Source organism: Oncorhynchus masou, chromosome 28 (genome assembly GCF_036934945.1).
Source record: "Oncorhynchus masou masou isolate Uvic2021 chromosome 28, UVic_Omas_1.1, whole genome shotgun sequence".
NCBI lineage: Eukaryota > Metazoa > Chordata > Actinopteri > Salmoniformes > Salmonidae > Oncorhynchus > Oncorhynchus masou.
Window position 1 is genome coordinate 29858299 of NC_088239.1, and position 16988 is coordinate 29875286.

The 16988-nt window shown below is 40.6% G+C and overlaps 1 protein-coding gene across 2 annotated transcripts in view; it reads right to left on the minus strand.

Annotated features, from left to right (window-relative positions):
* dlgap1b (discs, large (Drosophila) homolog-associated protein 1b) overlaps nucleotides 1–16507 on the minus strand; it is a 282510-nt gene extending 266003 nt beyond the window's left edge. For both annotated transcript variants that reach the window (XR_010452040.1, XM_064941878.1), the window contains exon 1: nucleotides 16354–16507. The gene's annotated coding sequence lies outside the window, so the exon portion shown is untranslated. The remainder of the gene's footprint in view (nucleotides 1–16353) is intronic.
* Between the last annotated feature and the right edge of the window lie 481 nt (nucleotides 16508–16988).

Sequence of the window (16988 nt, forward strand, 5' to 3'; positions counted from 1 at the left end):
CCAACTCCTGCAACATACACAATGCAATTTGCAGCAGGATGAAAGGAAACGAGGGAAGCATGTAGAGGACCGCGGAGAGGAGAGGTTTCCGGCAACAGAGTCCATCATTAACTAATAAGCCAGGCCAGGCGAGGAAAGAGGATAGTGGGTAATTGCTGCTGCCCCATCCATGCTACAGCTCATGATGCCACAGCACACAACAACATGCAGTGATGAGGTTAACAGAAGAATGTCCTTAAGGGGGAAGTAGCTTGCACCTAGCATCTATAACAAGGGGAAACATTTACCTTGCACAGATTGAATTAAAGAGAAATAAGGCTTAGACAGGCAGAGCAAAAGGATTTCGCTGATTTCAGGTGGGAATAGTTTACCGCTATCAGAGATAAGAGACGTCAAGGTAGTGCGAGGGGAGGAGGGAAAAACTCATTCAATATGCTACTTGTTCTGGGCCAAATTAACTAAAACCGCGTGACACCATGTGACTTACAGTAGACTTGCTGTGTCACTCACCTCTTGCTCCATGTGAGAGCTCGCCGCCTCTCAATTGGTGACACAGCGGCAGCCCCGAAAAACGACTATATGCATGTGACGTTTTGTTGTTGTTTGTTTATTTTCGCTTCATTTTGTTAATTCATTTTTCCCTTTCTATGTACTTAATTTAATAAGAAGAATTTTTGTGGGCTTCAATAATTGCTGATCCCTGGCCGTGACCCCATTCTCCCAGGGTGTCTCAGAGGGAGCTGGGATATGCCAAAAAAAACACATTTCCATTTCACACCAACACATTTGTACAACACTTGTACATGTGTTTGTGGAACAGGTCAAACATAACCACCCTGTATTTTGACCGTTTGATTTGTCCTATTTCACACATGTACGCGTGCGTGAATTAGAAAATGTTTTTTTTTGCTTATCCCAACTCCCCCTGAGACACCCTCAGAAAGTGTGTACTTATCTGACCTTCTGCCCTAGACTTTATCCATCCCTTTATCTTGTTACATGTTTTTCCTCCTCATTGTCTGAAGAATATTTCCTTCCTCAGGGTTCAATCCTTTCACTTAATGCATCCTGTCCATTGCACTCAGGCTCTAGAGAGGGGGGTTGAACCCTTAGGAACCTCAGCCACTGATAACAGATATTAGTTTTTCTCCAAATATTCTTGATAGTCTTAAGGCGTAACCATGCTTCCCAGCCAAAAAAGTTCAGTGGAGTTTGAGCATATATTATGATGACATTTTGTTAATGTTCGTTTTGGACTTAGGTTTGTTTTTTTTCTCAGTTGTTCGGGCACAGAATTCTTTTTCTGGAGGCAAGCCGAAGTTGGAGCCAAAGTTTATGCCCCATCGTCGGTGATTGGTCAACAGTAGGGATTCTTCAATAAAGTCTTTGTTGTCATTCATTGAGAGATGATTCATTTTCATGCACATTTATTCACTGAAAAACACTACACAAACATCTTAGTTAGACAAAAACGTTAAAATGAAAGACAGATTTCTTAAGACTTTTCCCCTCATCGGAGGCAAATCTATATTCCGGAATACCTTACCAGTCACTAAGGGCTATACAATGTGTGAAAAGAAACACTTCTATACAACTTTTCCAGAGTTTACCAAATTCACTCCATATCTCACTAAAGCGCACTGCCATCTGGGATCATGCGGCCACTTCTAGGCCTACACGGTAAGTGGACTAGGAAGTGAGCTTCTGATTTATTTTATTTTTTTACCGTAGTTTACACAGTTTATAAGCCGTAGAGATTGGTCAGGGATTCTGGATCATAGGCATGCATTCTGTGTTAGGAAAAGTTTGTCGGAAATAGATCAACCAGAGGGCTCATAAATATGTTTTAGGGATACGTTCCAGGAGCAAAGAGGCTACAAGGACACTTTACTCGTGTACCCTTGTATAAGACCTGGTATAAAACCCACTTCCTACATAATTTACATTAAGTCAGAGAATGCCGTGATGGAGTCCCCAAGTTGGAATGGCTACAATTCTATAGACCATAGACCATAGAGCTGTAGTTTTGGCTACCTGGCTGGAAATGGTTCAACTCTGAGACTATCAATCACTACAGAATAAGAGCAAATCCTAGACGTAGAATTACTAGTCTGCAGCTAAATATTACGTACATTTAGGATGAAAATACCAACAACTGCCGAAACATCTATTCTAAGAACATGGTACGCATGACGTATCCATTATGAACACAACCCAATCGACTTTCTGTCAATGATTGACTCTTCAGCAGACGGACCAGCAATTCCAACACAGAAGACAACAATGACATACAGGCGTAAATATATACATTGCAATTATTCTGGAATGATTGGCCGTTCATGTGCAAAGGATTAGCATTTCAATGAATATAATTATCAACTGTGTGTAGTGAATCCATTTTGTCTTTCCGCTCTCTCAGTCCCCACCCCTTTACTTTGTCTACAAAGCAGTCATATCGCTAGGGACTTTTCTTTGAATCATGTAGTAACCCAAATATCTACTGTTTGTTTGTTATGCAATTCTGTGTGATTATTTAGTTAGGTAGTAAATAAATAAAGCCAATTTGTGTATCGCTGATTCATGATTTCGTCTAGGGTTCGTGCAGATATCCATGGGTTTGCGACGTTCAGTAATGAGAACTGATGAGGTAATAATAATTAATTAATAGAAGACTGTAACTGATCAGATATTGAAATATCTGAAGAGTTATATTCGGAAGATTATAACTCTGTAAATCTCAACATTTTCCATGGTGCCCCGACTTCCTAGTTAATTAGTGTTTACATGATTAGTTTAACCCATTTAATCCCAACTTTTTCCCAGACATGAAAATATCCAAATCTTGTGTCATTAGTAAGTAAGCCTTTGAAAATAATCAATCATATTATTATTTTTTCATGGAAAAGTAGGTGAAAAGGTGTGTTTTATGGTCAGTCACAATTGTGACCGGTGGGATAATGTGATGTACACTGAATTAACATATTTCTCCTATGCAGTCATGAAAATTCTTATATATCCCAGCCCAGTTATTAACACATTTAAAACTCTGTCACTGGCAGTCCCCAGCATTGCTACTAGAATGCCCCATCACGTTCTAGTGTGACTATTTTACATATCAAAAACCCTTATACAACACCGATATGAATACTGAGAGCAAAAAACAACAACCATCAACGTATTTCAACATTGTTACTTTATTGTAACATACATTGTAACATTGTTACTTTAGTGCAACATGTATTGAAACATTAATATTGTAACTTTGTAACATTTGAACTTGTACTTTAGTGCAATATCCATGGTAACATTGCCATTGTGTCATTTTAGTGCAACATTCACCAACAGCTGTATAGCAGTTGTGTCATTCATTCACATTGAACATAAAAGGTAACATTTAGGATAGAGGTAGCCTGTAGAACATGCATTCAAGTAGAGGCCTACACTGAACAAAATAAAAATATATATTATACACATATGTATATACAGTATATATATATATAAATATAATAGAGGTAGTCTTCAGAACCAAGTGCACGATTAGTTTGTGCATCACTATTTTGATCAATTGATCCTCTTTTCCAGAAACATTTCAGTAAATTTGATACTTTCCCTTTTTTGTCAACTTTTCTTTTCTTCCTGGAGTCTGTTGTACTGCTTCTCCTCATCCTTTATTGACTTTTATATTTTTATTTTATTGGCTTTTTCAGCCAAAATCTCCTTTTCTACTATCCGTGGTATATCTTGAAGCACTCAATGTGCAGTGACGCTTTGCATTTCTCACATGCATAGATTGTTACACGCACTATGACGACATCTATGGAACCGGTGCATCGTGTTGATTGGCCAGTGAGAAGCTTTGTTATATCTTGCCTGATCTTCAACAGTAGCAGCCAGTAGAGATCTCCTTCTGTGCCTCAGTGGTTTTGTGCCAAACTTTTGCATAAGAGACTGTGCCACTATCTGTGAGAAGGTGAGCAGGTTGATGGTCCCTCCCATAACATCTCTGTAAAATAAATGGCTGTTTACGAGGGCACTGTTGAGAGACCATGCAAAGATGTGCCACCACCACTTCTTAGACCTGATGGAGATATGGAATCTTGAAACCTGTAGGTCGTGAAGGTCAACACCACCCATGTGCTAGTTGTATCGGTTGATGCATTTTGGTTGTGGGACTTTGTCAAAGGCACGTCGCTCCTTGTTCCATCTCTTGACAGAGGACTCACTGTATTTCTCCTCCATGTTTGTTGCCACTGTGACGATGTTATTGTCTTTCTAACGGACCAGCACCTTGTCTCCTTGGGTCAGAACCTCAGCGGTTGCCCGGGGTAACTTCATGAAGTCCTTCTGTGGCTTGAATGGGACATCAAACAGACGATTTTGCCTCATCGTTCCAGAGCTCCCATATCCTCTTTTTGTCATTTCATCAAGGAGTGCAAGCGGTTGTAATGAAGGAACTTGCAACCTTGAGGCACCTGAGATTGCTCTGCAACACCAAGAACAACACTGGGTCCATGACCCAATCCAGTCTCAGGGAAGAGAGTGTGGGGTGGTGAGGGGTAGGTCCTCATCACTGATAACGTTGTTCCTGTCATGATCAGTTTGCATAGGTTCAACATATACATTCAACAGCCTGGCTGGTAAATGGCCTGTCTCCCCCTCATAGTCCATATCTGACCCATCGCTATCACAATCTCTGAGGGATAACTGCAATGTTGCACACCTTGTCTGAGCAGTCTCCTAGATCCATCATATCCGGAACTTGACTCAAAGTGAACTGTACTTCTGGCGCCGACAGAGATGGCTGCCTCGCTTCGCGTTCCTAGGAAACTATGCAGTTTTTTGTTTTGTTTTTACGTGTTATTTCTTACATTAGTACCCCAGGTCATCTTAGGTTTCATTACATACAGTCGAGAAGAACTACTGAATATAAGATCAGCGTCAACTCACCATCAGTACAACATTTACATTTACATTTAAGTCATTTAGCAGACGCTCTTATCCAGAGCGACTTACAAATTGGAACCAAGAATATGACTTTCGCGAAGCGGATCCTGTGTTCTGCCTTTCAAGCAGGACAACGGAATGGATCCCAGCCGGCGACCCAAAAAAACGACTTCGTAAAAGAGGGAAACGAGGCGGCCTTCTGGTCAGACTCTGGAGACGGGCACATCGTGCACCACTCCCTAGCATTCTTCTCGCCAATGTCCAGTCTCTTGACAACAAGGTTGATGAAATCCGAGCAAGGGTAGCATTCCAGAGGGACATCAGAGACTAACGTTCTTTGCTTCACGGAAACATGGCTCACTGGAGAGACGCTATCGGAGGTGGTGCAGCCAGCGGGTTTCTCCACGCATCGCGCCGACAGAAACAAACACCTTTCTGGTAAGAAGAGGGGTGGGGGCGTATGCCTTATGGCTAACGAGACGTGGTGTGATCACAGAAACATACAGGAACTCAAATCTTTCTGTTCACCTGATTTAGAATTCCTCACAATCAAATGTAGACCGCATTATCTACCAAGAGAATGCTCTTCGATTATAATCACGACACAAATAAGGCCCTGCTCCGCCCTCCTTTCGGAAAAGCTGACCACGACTCCATTTTGCTGATCCCTGCCTACAGACAGAAACTAAAACAAGAAGCTCCCACGCTGAGGTCTGTCCAACGCTGGTCCGACCAAGCTGATTCCACACTCCAAGACTGCTTCCATCACGTGGACTGGGACATGTTTCGTATTGCGTCAGACAACAACATTGACGATTACGCTGATTCGGTGTGCGAGTTCATTAGAACGTGCGTTGAAGATGTCGTTCCCATAACAACGATTAAAACATTCCCAAACCAGAAACCGTGGATTGATGGCAGCATTCGCGTGAAACTGAAAGCGTGAACCACTGCTTTTAATCAGGGCAAGGTGACTGGTAACATGACCGAAGACAAACAGTGCAGCTATTCCCTCCGTAAGGCTATCAAACAAGCTAAGCGTCAGTATAGAGACAAAGTAGAATCTCAATTCAACGGCTCAGACACAAGAGGTATGTGGCAGGGTCTACTGTCAATCACGGACTCAGGAGGCCCTGTGCAACTGGGTACTGGACTTCCTGACGGGCCGCCCCCAGGTGGTGATGGTAGGCAACAACATCTCCACCCCGCTGATCCTCAACACTGGGGCCCCATAAGGGTGCGTTCTGAGCCCTCTCCTGTACTCCCTGTTCACCCACGACTGCGCGGCCACGCACGCCTCCAACTCAATCATCAAGTTTGCGGACGACACAACAGTGGTAGGCTTGATTACCAACAACGACGAGACGGCCTACAGGGAGGAGGTGAGGGCCCTCGGAGTGTGGTGTCAGGACAATAACCTCTCAACCTCTCAATGTCAACAAAACTAAGGAGATGATTGTGGACTTCAGGAAACAGCAGAGGGAACACCCACCTATCCACATCAATGGAACAGTAGTGGAGAGGGTAGTAAGTTTTAAGTTCCTCGGCATACACATCACAGTGAAACTGAATTGGTCCACTCACACAGACAGCATCGTGAAGAATGCGCAGCAGCGCCTCTTCAACCTCAGGAGGCTGAAGAAATTTGGCTTGTCACCAAAAGCACTCACAAACTTCTACAGATGCACAATCCAGAGCATCCTGGCAGGCTGTATCACCGCCTGGTACGGCAACTGCTCCGCCCACAACCGTAAGGCTCTCCAGAGGGTAGTGAGGTCTGCACAACGCATCACCGGGGGCAAACTACTTGCCCTCCAGGACACCTACACCACCCGATGTTACAGGAAGGCCATAAAGATCATCAAGGACAACACCCACCCGAGCCACTGCCTGTTCACCCCGCTATCATCCAGAAGGCGAGGTCAGTACAGGTGCATCAAAGCTGGGACTGAGAGACTGAAAAACAGCTTCTATCTCAAGGCCATCAGACTGTTAAACAGCAACCACTAACATTGAGTGGCTGCTGCCAACACACTGACTCAACTCATATGTATATACTGTACTCGATACCATCTACTGTATCTTGCCTATGCTGCTCTGCACCATCACTCATTCATATCTTTATGTACATATTCTTTATCCCCTTACACTGTGTATAAGAAATTAGTTTTGGAATTGTTAGTTAGATTACTTGTTGTTTGTTACTGCATTGTCGGAACTAGAAGCACAAGCATTTCGCTACATTCGCATTAACATCTGCTAACCATGTGTATGTGACAAATAAAATTTGATTTGATTTAAAAGATAGAACAGAGTAGAGAGTTAGGTAGAATAAGAACTATGTATGTGTATAAATATGTGTATACCTAGATGCACTGTGTTATCCCGCCAGTCACTACTGTTGCCGTCAACATGTTTACTCATTCTATGACAACACTGAACAAAGTTGAGTAATTGCATATGCATATATCAATACTAGACACCTTAAAGATGATGTGTACTAAAAACCGTTGTCCTATCTTAATGTTAACATACTTCACAAACCTTTAGTTTGGGAGCTTTGATGCAGCCATTGTCTTCTCATGGTGCAACCAGGAAGTAAACCGCTCTGGTCATGTGACAATTTACACTAACCATGTGACACTGCATATATTTCATTGAGACCCTTTATTATTTCAATATTTGCTGGAAATGCATTGATATATCATTCAGTAAAAATTTCAGAGGCTTATAACTGGAAACGTTTTTTACGGTCACTATTGTGACTGATGGGATTAAATAGGTTAATTAAACCTAGAGAACTGATTTGATATAAATAAGTCTCCACATTTAATGATAGTCCAGACACGACAGTATAATACTTTATTCTAAAATGTAGGAAATTGTTTTTTCCCCTCATCAATCTACACACAATACCACATAATGACAAAGCAAAAATGTTATATAAATATATATAAATAAAAATTAGATATAAAAAAAATAACTTATATAAAAAATTACTTTTACATAAGTATTCAAACCCTTTACTCAGTACTTTGTTGAAGCACCTGGTCACGATAACCAATCCCACATGTAGCACGCGCAGGTATATCTAGCAGGTATATCTCACTGGTCATCCCCAAAACCAACACTGCCTTTGTCCGCCTTTCCTTCCAGTTCTCTGCTGTCAATGAGTGGAACGAATTGCAAAAATCGCTGAAGCTGGAGACTTATATTTCCCTCACTAACTTTAAACATCAGCTATCTGAGCAGCTAACCGATCGCTGCAGCTGTACACAGCCCATCTGTAAATAGCCCACCCAATCTACCTACCTCATCCCCATATTGTTTTTATTCACTTTTCTGTCTTACCTCCTCACGCCATTTTCACACACTGTATATAGACTTCCTTTTTCCCTATTGTGTTATTGACTGTACGCTTGTTTATTCCATGTATAACTCTGTGTTGTTGTTTGTGTCGCACTGCTTTGCTTTATCTTGGCCAGGTCGCAGTTGTAATTGAGAACTTGTTCTCAACTAGCTTACCTGGTTAATTTAAATAAAAGGTGAAATAAAAAACAGAATCAGGTTTTCTTGGGAACGACACTCCAAGCTTTGTGATGTTAATACACCTGTATTTGGGGAGTTTCTCCCATTCCTCGCTGCAGATCCTCTCAAGCTCTGTCAGGTTGCATTGGGAACATTGGTGCACAGCTATTTTCAGGTCTCTCCAGAGATGTTAGATCGGGTTCAAGTCCTGGCTCTGGCTGAGCCACTCAAGGACATTCAGAGACTTGTCCCGATGCCACTCCTGCGTTGTCTTGGCTGTGTGCTTAGGGTCGTTGTCCTGCTGGAAGGTGAACCTTCGCTCCAGTCTGAGGTCCTGAGCATTCTGGATTAGATTTTCATCAAGGATCTCTCTGTACTTTTCTCTGTTCATTTTTGCCTCGATCCTGATTAGTCTCCCAGTCCCTGCCTCAGACAAACATCCCCACAGCATGATGCCGCCAGGTTTCCTCCAGACGTGACGCATGGCACTCAGGCCAAAGAGTTCAGTCTTTTTTTCATCAGACCAGATAAACTTGCTTCTAATGGTTTGAGAGTCTTTAGGTGCCTTTTGCCAGCTCCAAGTGGGCTGTTTTGTGCCTTTTACTGAGGACTGGCTTCCGTCTGGCCCTTCTACCATAAAGGCCTAATTGGTGGTGTTCTGCAGAGATGTTTGTTCTTCTGGAAGGTTCTCCTATTTTCACAGAGGAACTCTAGAGCGCTGTCAGAGTGACCATCGGGTTCTTGGTCACCTCCGTGATCACGGCCCTTCTCCCCGATTGCTCCGTTTGGCCTTGTGGCCAGCTCTAGGAAGAGTCTTAGTGGTTCCAAAGTTCGTCAATTTAAGAGGGATGGAGGCCACTGTGATCTTAGTTACCTTCAATGCTGCAGAAATGTTTTGGTACCTTTCCCCAGACCTATGCCTTGACAGAATCCTGTCTCTGAGCTCTATGTAGAATTCCTTCGACCTCATGGCTTGGTTTTTGCTTTTGACATGCACTGTCAACTGTGGGACCTTACATAGACAGGTGTGTGTCTTTCCAAATCATGTCCAATCAAATGAATGTACCACAGGTGGACTCCAATCAAGTTGTAGAAACATCTCAAGGATGATCAATGGAAACAGAATACACCTGAGCTCAATTTTGAGTCTCATAGCAAAGGGTCTGAATACTTATGTCAATAAGGTTTCTGTTTTTTATTTTTAATACATTTGCAAAAATATGTAAAAACCTGTTTTGGCTTTGTCATTATGGGATATTGTGTGTAGATTGAGGAAATTGTTTTATTTAATACATTTTAGAATAAGGCTGAAACGTAACAAAACGTGGAAAAAGACAAGGAGTCTGAATACATTCCGAAGGCAATTTACATTTAAATTTACATTGCATCTTTGTCTTACCAGTTGTTGTGGCTGGCAATGTGACCTTCTTGCTCTGCAGTGTCAAGTTTAATGTAAATATTAGTATCACAGAAGCCAGTAGTAGGCCAGACAAACAGATTTTCACGATTTTCACCATATCCTCAAAATCAATAAATCAGAGCACGTTTTTGGCTCATTCAGTGGTATTTACCTGATTAAGTAGAATCCTGTTGGAAAATAATGTTAAATGTAACATTTATATTCATACTTCCTGTTGTCATTTATTTTTTATTCATAGCTGAGTGTCAAAACACCTGTTTTACTGTAAATGTCCAAATTCATAATCAATATGCTGAAATAAGTTGAGATATTTTGAAGACCAATACATAAAAATTACTCCCTACACACCAATGTGTCACACTTGTGTTCCGATTACTCGTACTTTGCTGAATTAGTACCTTATTAACTGCACATGCATCAACTTTTAACAGTCACTTTGGACTGAAATTGATTCGCTTGTTCTACTTTAATCAATAGCCTGCACAAATTAATCACATACATCAATATTTTATTGAAATCAATGGAACTGATAGGTACCGTTTGCGCTCTTCCAACAGACAAACCTCAATGAATTTGGGTATAAAACCAGTCGATAGATGAGAACCTGTGGAAGCCATTTATCATTATATAAAATAATTCCCAGTGTCAAAATAGTTCAATATTTCGAATTAAGATGATAGTAAATTAAGCACATTCACCTTTTTTCAACAATGACCTCTATGTCTAACTACTTCAACCATGGATAGAGTTAAAACATGTTCCTAAACACAATTTAACCAGAGCGTCGATAGGGACTGTGCAGCAGGCTGAACGTCTGACGTCCCTACCAGTAACCACAGACTAGCCAGTAAGCTTTGAAATCGTTCAACAATGCGAGCAACTTTTCCTCTAAAAAATATTAGCTACAGTCTTGAATAATGCAACCAAACCATATTACACTCTTGAATATTGTAACGATTCACAAACACTGGGAGATTCTCATTCGAACACATATTTAATGTAGCTTGCAAGACAATAACACACCTAGTAACGTTAGCATATCAAACATGAACATTGGAAATAGGGTTGGGCAGTGCACCCCTGGTATTGAAAATCATACCGTCGGTATTTCAAAATACCCCGGTATATGGTATGAACTAGAGGCCGATTAATTAGGGCTGATTTCAAGTTTTCACAACAATCGGAAATCTTTTTTTTGGGGCACCAATTTTTTTTTTTTTTTTACAACTTTATTTAACTAGGCAAGTCAGTTAAGAACACATTCTTATTTTCAATCACGGCCTAGGAACGGTGGGTTAACTGCCTCGTTCAGGGGCAGAAAGACAGAGTTTCACCTTGTCAGCTCGGGGGATCCAATCTTGCAACCTTACAGTTAACTAGTCCAACGCAATAATGACCTGCCTCTCTCTCGTTGCACTCCACAAGGAGACTGCCTGTTACGCAAATGCAGTAAACCAAGGTAAGTTGCTAGCTAGCATTAAACGTATCTTATAAAAAACAATCAATCATAATCACTAGTTAACTACACATGGTTGATGATATTACTAGATATTATCTAGCGTGTCCTGTGTTGCATATAATCTGACTGAGCATACAAGCATACAAGTATCTAAGTATCTGACTGAGCGGTGGTAGGCAGAAGCAGGCGCGTAAACATTCATTCAAACAGCACTTTCGTGCATTTTGCCAGCAGCTCCTTCAAGCATTGCGGTGTTTATGACTTCAAACCGATCAACTCCCGAGATGAGGCTGGTGTGACTGAAGTGAAATGGCTGGCTAATAGAGTTTCAAACTTCATTCACTCTGAGCCTTGGGGTGGTTGTTTCCCTTGCTCTGCATGGGTAACGCTTCGATGTGGTGGCTGTTGTCGTTGTGTTGCTGGTTCGAGACCAGGGAGGAGCGAGGAGAGGGACAGAAGCTATACTGTTACACTGGCAATACTAAAGTGCCTATAAGAACATCCAATAGTCACAGGTTAATGAAATACAAATGGTATAGAGGGAAATAGTCCTATAATAACTACAACCTAAAACTTCTTAACTGGAAATATTGAAGACTCATGTTAAAGGATCCACCAGCATTCATATTTGTACCTTTATTTAACTAGGCAAGTCAGTTAAGTACAAATTCTTATTTTCAATGCTGGCCTAGGTTAACTGCATGTTCAGGTTTGTACCTTGTCAGCTCGGGGGTTTGAACTTGCAACCTTCCAGTTACTAGTCCAACGCTCTAACCACTAGGCTAACCTGCCGCCCCATATGTTTTCATGTTCTGAGCAAGGAACAGAAACGTTAGCTTTCTTACGTAGCACCTATTGCACTTTTTCGTTCTTCTCCAACACTTTGTTTTTGCATTATTTAAACCAAATTGAACATGTTTCATTACCTACTTGAGGCTAAATTTATTTTATTGATGTATTATATTAAGTTAAAATAAGTGTTAATTCAGTATTGTTGTAATTGTCATTATTACAAATAAAATAAAAATGAAATTGTTTTAAAAGTTATTATTATTTATTTTAATTTTTTTAATAAATCGGCCGATTAATCGGTATCTGCTTTTTTGGCCCTCCAATAATCGATATCGGCGTTGAAAAATCATAATCGGTCGACCTCTAGTATGAACGGTATATCGCCCAAGAGTACTTGGAACAAACTTGGCTTAATTTGATCAATTTCTTGGATGTTATTATATGAAGTAAATGCAAAAATTGCTCCATCATTTTTTTATACAGTTTTTCAATCACTTTGGTGAATTTTTCAGATGTCCAATAAGTGGTATATTTTGAAAACTGTACCAAAACTCTGAAACTGATAACACTTGAAATTCCCCCCATCTTATATTCAGAACCTTTGATTGTGCATTCATTGGGGCTTCAGACATCTTTCACCCCTGAGTTATTCATGCAAAATTAAAGTTTTCCATGAAATTGAAGCACTGTATTCATGACATAGAGCACTCTGTTATTTCTACTACTATTATTTCTACAACTGTACATTGAAATTTAGTTATACTTGTTATACACACCATATATATAGATATATACAGTGGGGAGAACATGTATTTGATACACTGCCGATTTTGCAGGTTTTCCCTACTTACAAAGCATGTAGAGGTCTGTAATTTTTATCATAGGTACACTTCAATTGTGAGAGACGGAATCTAAAACAAAAATCCAGAAAATCACATTGTATGATTTTTAAGTAATTAATTTGCATTTTATTGCATGACATAAGTATTTGATCACCTACCAACCAGGTAGTAAGAATTCCGGCTCTCACAGACCTGTTAGTTTTTCTTTAAGAAGCCCTCCTGTTCTCCACTCATTACCTGTATTAACTGCACCTGTTTGAACTCGTTACCTGTATAAAAGTCACTTGTCCACACAATCAAACAGACTCCAACCTCTCCACAATTGCCAAGACCAGAGAGCTATGTAAGGACATCAGGGATAAAATTGTAGACCTGCACAAGGCTGGGATGGGCTACAGGACAATAGGCAACCAGCTTGGTGAGAAGGCAACAACTGTTGGCGCAAGTATTAGAAAATGGAAGAAGTTCAAGATGACGGTCAATCACCCTCGATCTGGGGCTCCATGCAAAATCTCACCTCGTGGGGCATCAATGATCATGAGGAAGGTGAGGGATCAGCTCAGAACTAACACGGCAGGACCTGGTCAATGACCTGAAGAGAGCTGGGACCACATTTTTGAAGAAAACCATTAGTAACAAACTATGCCGTCATGGATTAAAATCCTGCAGCGCACGCAAGGTCCCACTGCACAAGCAAGCGCATGTCCAGGCCCCTCTGAAATTTGCCAATGACCATCTGGATGATCCAGAGGAGGAATGGGAGAAGGTCATGTGGTCTGATGAGACAAAAATAGAGCTTTTTGGTCTAAACTACACTCGCCGTGTTTGGAGGAAGAAGAAGGATGAGTACAACCCGAAGACACCATCCCAACCATGAAGCATGGAGGTGGAAACAGCATTCTTTGGGGATGCTTTTCTGCAAAGGGGACAGGACGACTGCACCGTATTGAGGGGAGGATGGATGGGGCCATGTATAGCGAGATCTTGGCCAACAACCTCCTTCCCTCAGTAAGAGCATTGAAGATGGGTCGTGGCTGGGTCTTCCAGCATGACAACAACCTGAAACACACAGCCAGGGCAACTAAGGAGTGACTCCAGGACATTTAGTCAATTGCACTACCATTTCATCCAATAGCAAAAAAATACAACAAACATTTCTAAACTGTTATTTTTGAAGTGCTCAATAGAAAGAACAGTAGGTGGTAAATATCATTTTCCATACGGCATTTTTGTATAACTTGACAAGCGTTTTTTTAAATCCAATTGCAGATTGTTATACAGTACATACCTGTATGCAGGACAAATCATTAGAAATAGGGGTATTGTAAAGCCATTGGCTACTGTAAAAACATGTATGCAATTTCTGCCCAATGAAACATTGCACAAGATCACCTTTTCTATGTGACTTGTCAACTGATACAATATCGCCTGTCTACCTGCAATGCAATTCATCAGCTGACAGTGTATCAATGGAATTCAGATCATGAGTAGAATATATTGTTATATACAACCCAGGTATTTCAGCAGTGCATTGTACACTACACTATGATTCCAAATGGCACATAGTGACTGTTTCCACTTTATCCTATTGAAGCACACTGGCTGATGTAAATTGATGTAGTATTTACAGCCACATTCATACATGATTAGGTTTTACCTTCCAACATAGATTGATGTCAAAATGGCAGGTTTATGTAGAATTGTATAGAAAATATAGAACTGTACAGTTTTTAGTAGTTATCAAACTGTATATACTTTAGCGAGTTATTCGTTTTGAGCAGTTTGATTGGGTGATAGTTCATTGCATTGTTAACAAATGACAAGAAAATCATGTCAAAAGTTAAGGCGATATTACATGTTGAAAAGCAGATGCTTAGATTGAATATACAGTATATCCAAATTGATTAGTGATTAGGTGCAGTGAACAAGTGAAAATGTGCTTAGAGTTTTGAAACCTGAGACATTTTGATGATCTGTTTAGATTTTTGTGCTTAAGAGTTGTGAAAATGGACTACATATTGCACCAAAGTGATTTAAAAAAAAACGAATAAAAACGAATTTGCCTGTTGAGGTTATCTAGCTTCATGCTGCATGCTTTTTTTCCTGGATGGGGGCCAATGGCAGCCAAGGGGGTAAACACAGTTGAGCTTCCCTTTTTTACAGCTACTGCTACAATTTCAGAATCTAACAGGCTGTTACTGCAATTTCAGGTGAAAACTCAATAAAACAATTCTAAAATGTCTAGATGTTTCAGCTGTTTCAAAAACATTGCTCTGCTATTTAGCTATTAGTATATTTACTGTATGTATGAATGTTTAAACTCAACGAGACAATTATGTTCACACTGCCCTGCTTATAAGGGGCAACTGTCAGACCAGTGTGTGAGCTAGCGTTCGAGACGTGAGAGTTTACATTACAGTAATGTCTCTCGAGAATCGATACCTCTCGAGAATTTCTCGAAATTCTCCTTAATTCTTGTAAATGAGAATAGCCCCTTTAATATCAGTTGGTGCATGCGTGCCCCCTACAATCCATCAGTCGAAAGTCTATATTTGACCGCCACTTGCTCAATTGAGAAAATTAAATGAAGCAACATCACATAGCTAACCGACGATAAAGACGATACATAGGCGATGTTATTTTGACCAGCAATCAATTTCAGATGTAGAATAGAGTACACTTGAAGCCCAATGTGTATCCCAATACCATTGGTTGTTTTTCTTCACCGCAAGTCTCCCTTTTCCTCCCAAGTCGGAACCAGTATGTTAAATGTAGGCTGCTTCGTTAAAATGCGTCTCTTTGCGACAGGACCCAAATGTTTGTTTATTTCACCGTCCTACAACGATGCGCTCGCTCACTCATACATCGGATCGTGGTGCGTCGGGGATCCCTCGGACGGAATCAATCACTTGATAGGCTAATATATGTCACTCGATAAGCAAGCAGTACAACGGAATGGTAAGCTTGACAGTTACTTGAACAGAATTGATGCACTTATAGGTGTTAAAATATGGACTGGACATCAACAAAGCGGCATGTCATGGGTTATAACTGTAAAAAGCAAACCATCAATAGCAAGCGATATTTGCTTACCCCCCTTAGTTTCAGTGTTACTAATAGCAAAGAATAAAGGGCCAATTCCTTCATATGTATAAACCAAAGAAAATGTCCCATTACATTATCTGATGAAATGTGTTTAATTTATATTCAACATAAAGTAAAGTAGCCCAGACGTATTATAAATTAGACGCCAGCTTTCAATAGTATCATAGTCATTGCATACATTGTAGTAAATGAAAAATGTAACTATTCCGATATTTTACAATGAAACAAACCAAACTCAGATTATGTCTAATTTGTGCATTTACCTTAAAGTGCGTTGATAGAAAACAGCAAGCACTTCCTGGTTATAATCCTAAACAATTCGCCACCTTTGAATATTAGCTTTATCTTCTCCTAATGAAATCTCGACTGGAGACATAGGAGCTCCACTGTTTGTTTGTCAAGTCCCAGTTTGTAGGCTACTGGCTAACTGTACCTGACCGTCTGTGAGCCGCTGCAGCGTCACAGATCGCATGGAACTGCGTTTGGGCTGAGCACGGCATTGGGGAAAAACTGGACTGGAGTTCAGCACCTCGGGACCGAACCAGCTGCCTAATGTATGTACCAGGCAATTGATTTGCACTGTCATTGCATCCCCACTATAAGTACTGATAAAGTAAAACCGGTTTCAACTTTCCCAGATGTGCAATCAGCGAAATTGTAGGCTTGGCCTAATTAGAAAAATTGTGAAGATGCATCGTGATGCCAGCTTCGCTGTTTTCATTAAATCATGTTCCCACTCAATGAACATACAGTACCTGTCAAACGTTTAGACACACATACTCATTCCAGTGTTTTTCTTTATTTTACTATTTTCTACAGTGTAAGAATAATAGTGAGGATATCAAAACTATGAAATAACATATAGAATCATGTAGTAACCAAAAAAAAGTGTTAAAGT